The sequence below is a fragment of the Sinocyclocheilus anshuiensis genome, unplaced genomic scaffold, assembly GCF_001515605.1.
Source record: "Sinocyclocheilus anshuiensis isolate Anshui unplaced genomic scaffold, SAMN03320099.WGS_v1.1 scaffold966, whole genome shotgun sequence".
Taxonomy (NCBI): Eukaryota; Metazoa; Chordata; class Actinopteri; order Cypriniformes; family Cyprinidae; genus Sinocyclocheilus; species Sinocyclocheilus anshuiensis.
This window is the reverse complement of record NW_015540909.1, coordinates 19,721-25,527: the sequence shown is the minus strand read 5'-3', so window position 1 is coordinate 25,527 and position 5,807 is coordinate 19,721.

Genomic DNA, 5,807 nt, shown 5'->3' with positions numbered 1-5,807 from the left:
AAACCATTCATTAACTTTAATAATTCATAATGTCTATGTTGTCGCTGGGTGTGCTGAGGCAGAACAAGCTAACAGAGCTTTCTGACATCAATCATTTACTCTGTTTTTTATTTGTTAAGAATAAACAAAATGTATATTATTAATGAGCAGGATCCAAAGTCAGTCAAATGACTGATCAATATGTTCTTGTTTTTGTGTGTTTAACTTTTCTTTCCTGAATGAATGAATGAACATTATATTATATTATATTATATTATATTATATTATATTATATTATATTATATTATATTATATTATATTATATTATATTATATTATATTATATTATATTATATTATATTATATTATATTATATTATATTATATTATATTATATTATATTATATTATATTATATTATATTATATTATATTATATTATATTATATTATATTATATTATATTATATTATATTATATTATATTATATTATATTATATTATATTATATTATATACATGTCTGTTTGGCTGGACTATAAAGTCTGAATAAGCTCAACCGCTGTGCTGCTTTGCACAACCTCAAAGGTTTGAAGTGATGGAAAAAGCGAACTCACCCAGGGTTTGAATGTGCCATGGAACATTAGTAACTCTTTTTCTCCAAAAATTTATTTGGATTTTAGGATTTTCTTGGTTATTTAATGGTAGTGCTGCAAAATAGTTCTTCACTATGTAGCCTAAGTTGAAAACATTATATAAAGCTTAACAGATTTGTAAATTAAAACTTTTATTCATTTGACATATTAATTAATTTCACATATGAATGTCCGTGAACTACTGATCTGACATTATATAAAGTTAATCAATGCTTTTAAAAACTATTGACCATTTAATGTATTCCTTTGTATTTACTCTTACTGAACTGGTGCCAGTATATGAGATAATAAACAGTAAAATAAGATAGTGAGATTAGAAACAAACTGAAAAGAGTGAGCTGAGTGCTAAAATGTAAAAGCAATTGCAACACAACCACTAGAGCTGCACTAACAGCTGCTTTGTTAAATAATTGTTTGAGGGTGTGACTGTTTGTCACCCGTACCACCCTTTTAGTGGTCACTGACTGCCCACTCATGATATTGGGCAGCTCTGACAGCATGTATGCAATTATAGCATTTACTGTAATTCACACCACATATTTTTGGTTTATTTATCTGTAGATTTGATAAATTATTAGATTCTGATGCAGCGTAGAGATATATGAAACAGTAAACCTTTTTTTTTTTAAGTGAGAAAGAAATATCTATTGTTACTTAAATACATCTGTTTTTAATTTACAACTGTTTCAAAACAGTCCTTCCTCCTTCCGTTTATGAATCATTTTACAGTGGACATTTTGACATCATCTTGAATGATACAGCTTATAGTCTAAATTATGTAGATATCAATAAGCACAAACATGAGTTAAGTTTGTCCTTACAGCTTCCACTCTCCTTCTAAATGTTAGAACATGGATGTAAAGATCAGTGAGGTCTGGTTTCAATTCATCCAAAAAAATAATAAAAAAATGGGGTTAAGATCTATATGGATCTCGTTTTTGGCACAGGGACATTTTTGTGCTGGAACAGAAAAGATCAAAACTCCACTTCAAACTCGGATGTCAGAAGCCCATAATTCCCTAGAACGGCATTGTATGATGTAGCATTAGGATTTGTTTTCACTGGAATTAAGTTGACAGTCCAAACCCATTATTTATAAGGAGTGTCCACATACTTTTTCTTGGTAGTTTATCAGTTTACCTGATCTTGCCTCATTCAATCTTTGTAATACCTGAATCATATCTGGCCTGAATCCAAAAGATTGAAATCTGTGAATCATTCCGTTTCTGATACAGTATCATCTCACCTCAGTTCTTCTCACCTTCACTCTTAAAAATAAAAGTGCTTTAAAGGTTCTTCACAGCGATGCCATCGAAGAACCATTTTTGGTTCCACAAAGAACCATTCAGTCAAAGGTTCTTTAAAGAACCATCTCTTTCTTACCTTTTTATAATCTGAAGAACCTTCTTTCGCCACAAAGAACCTTTTGTGAAACAGAAAGGTTCTTCAGATATTGAAGGTTTTTTATGGAACCATTTAGACAAAAGGGTTCTTCTATGGCATCGTGAAGCACCTTTATTTCTAAGAGTGTTCTATAGTTTGAGTAAATTATTTTTGAGGTCCCTGAGAGTCACTGTGGTGGGGAGGATCCACAGCTCTTCACAATAGCCCCCCGCAGGGGGACCACACAGGGCCCAAGTCTTTTTCTACCTAATGCGACACAGATGTCTAGACAAGAGAAACTTCACAGTATTGTAGCTGCAACAGGACCAATAGTTAAAAATTGGAAACATAAACACTGAAATGGAGATTCTCTATAGGGTCCTAATAGACTTCACTTAGTCCAAAAAAAAAAAGTTTCAAATGTATTTTAGCACTATAGGGGCCGGCATAACTTTAATAACCAAATGATTATCATTTGCCTCCATCCCAAAATCGCAACTTTATTTTCCAGTGCACTTACTGGTAAAAAATGTCTTCTAAAATTCAAGAGAAAAATTATGTTAATTGCACAAAAAATATACATGTCCATTCACATGCATTCCTAATTAACACTATTCAATTACCTAATAATGCTCAGTTACAGTGAAATCTTAATGCTGTGGCATATCTTGACATTCTAAAAAACTCTGTGCTTACTCATTTGTGACAACAGGGTTGTTTTCTATAGTAGCATGACAATGTCCCCTTGAACAAACGAGCCACATGATTTACTAAATCTGGTGTAAAAAAAAATCTTGACCGGCCTGCACTGAACACTTTTGGGATGAATTGTGCTTTGGGATTAAGTGCTGATTTTGAGGTAGACCTCATCACTTACATTAGTACTCTTATAAAAATGTTACAAATAAAAAAAAATATAAAAGATTATACTTAAATGGATAGTTTACTCATATATGACAATTATGCTTTTACTTACCCTCATTTCGTTCCAAATCGTTCTTCTGTAAAAGTAAAGAAAATAAGATATTTTGAAGAATTTTGAGTACCAAACAGGTCTGGTTACAATTGACGCCCATTATATGGAGGATTTTTTTTTTCTCAAAATATCTTCTTTTTTTATGCAGAAGAAAGAATGTCATACAGGTTTGGAACAACATGAGGGTGAGTAAATGATGATAAAGTTAATCTATGGGTGAACTGAATTTACTGTTTTCAGAATCTCAATTGTATGTTAATTGCAATGAAATATAAATTATTATAAAATTATTATAATAAAATGACTATGGTTTAAATTTATTTTAAATGCAAATAGCAGAATTTTAGAGTGCTTTTTTGACCCATTAACTAGGACATGGCTACATTTTTGTATGTAATTTCATGTCAAATATACTGACAATTTATGGTAAACTTAAATTTAATGTAATTCCTATTGAAATAGCCATGTATTTAAATGTTTGTAATCTCACCTTTGTAAAGATGATTAAGTACATTTAAAATCTACTTGCAATGTAATATTGAATAACAGTACAATTATTTTATAAGTACTGTACATGTGCTTTAGTACGTTACTCAACACATCAAAATAAGTGTACTTCTGTCACAGTCTTCAGCTGGTGTGCCCAGGATGGCCACCAGATGACACTGTGTTTTTCTGTGAGCACATGGCTTGTGTTGTGTTTGTTTGGTGCCATGTGCTCTCTCCTGTCTATTGTCTGACCCCGCCCATCTTGTTACTTCATTATTGTTTAAGTTGCTCCACCTGTGTTTCCTTCGTTACCCTCCTCGTTTGTCTCCCTATTTATTCTCCAGTTGTCTGCAGTCCTGTGCTGATCTGTTGTTTGTCGTCAAGTATGCTCTGCCTGTATTGTTGTCCCTGCCTGTGTGTCTTCCCCTCGGGGTAGTTTTTGTTTCATTTTATTATTAAATAACCCTTTCTTCCTTTAATTTGAGTCCTCGCCTCATCTCTCCACATGCGCCGTGACAACTTCTAACTAAGTTTATACTAGTAAGTAGGGCTGTGCAAAAAATCGAATGCGATTTTCATGCACATCTCCTCAGTAAAGGCGCTCCTGTGATTAGTAGTAAATCTCCAGCACGTGCTTTCAGATGGAGCGGCATTTACTACACAGAGCCTTAGTTCACTGACAAGCTACTCAAAATCGCGTTCAAAATTGGCAATTGCCTGTGATTTTTAACACTATTTTGTGTAGCTTGTCTGTGAACTACGGCTCTGTGTAGTAAATGCCACTCCATCTGATTGCACATGCTGGAAATTTACTTTTAATCACAGGAGTGGCTTTACTGACGAGATGCGCATGAAAATCGCATTCGATTTTTTTGCACAGCCCTACTAGTAAGTTTCATTTGATATTACAAAGTGCACATTATGAAAGTACGTAAATGCACTTAAAGGGATAGTTCAACAGCTCTGTCATTAATTACGCACTCTCATGTTGTTCCAAACCTGAAAGGCATTTATCTTTGGAACACTACGATATTTTTTTGATGAAATCCAAGAGCTTTCTGACCCTGCATAGACCGCAATGGAACTACCACATTCAAGACCCAGAAATGTAGTAAGGACATCGTTAAAATAGTTCATATGTCATCAGTGCTTCAACTGCAATGTTATGAAGCTACAATAATACTTTTTGTGCACAAAGAAAACAAAAACAACAACTTTATTCAACATGTTGTCACATGTAGTATTGTAACAATGTCCTTACGCCGGTAGAAATTTTACGTTCCCCGAACGTCCTCAGAACGTCGCCGCTGGTGTCAAGGATGTTGCCTAGTTACGTCCCCAGAACGTTCTGAGACGGTCACGATGTCGAGTTCTTTAAAGGGTTGGGGGACGTTATTTGGAGGACCTTCACAGAACATTCAGGACGTTCTCGGGACGTTTAGGGGACCATATTTTACTTGAAAATCTGACGTTCCCAAAACATTCTCAGAACATCCCCGCTGGTGTCAAGGACGTTGCCTAGTTACGTCCCCAGAACGTTCTGAGACGGTCACGATGTCGAGTTCTTTAAAGGGTTGGGGGACGTTATTTGGAGGACCTTCACAGAACATTCAGGACGTTCTCGGGACGTTTAGGGGACCATATTTTACACTGACACACTACAGCAAAAGATAGAAATAACTGACTTAAAACCATTTTTTGTAATATTTCATGTAATAGAAAAATAAATAAAGGAATAAATGATTTGATTAAACAAATACAATTCACTTGTAATAATTTTATCCTGAAATAATTTTTATTACATTTTTTCTTCAATTATTATTTTCTGTATTTATTTTTATTCTAACTTTTATTTATGATTTCATTTATTTTTATATTCAATTAATTAATTTATTTATTTTTAAGCTTATTTATGCATTCATTCATTTTTTTAAATATATTTATTCATTCCCACATGTATTTATCTTATTTTTACCTGTGCAACATTTACATTTTTTAATGCACATTATTTTTTAATACACAATTTGATTATTTCTATACTTCATGCTTAGGTTAAACACAATTGTATAGAAAAGTTTCCTGCTATAAAATATTTTTGTATATCCTAATAACAAAACTATTTTTATAAGGTCAAAAAACATCTTGTTAAAACTATAAACTTACACTACCAGTCAAAAGTTTTTGAACAGTAAGATTATTCTTTTTTTTTTTTAAAGTCTCTTCTTCTCACCAAGCCTGCATTTTTTGATCCAAAGTACAGCAAAAGCAGTAATATTGTGAAATATTTTTACTATTTAAAATAACTGCTTTCTATTTGAAAATATTTTTAAA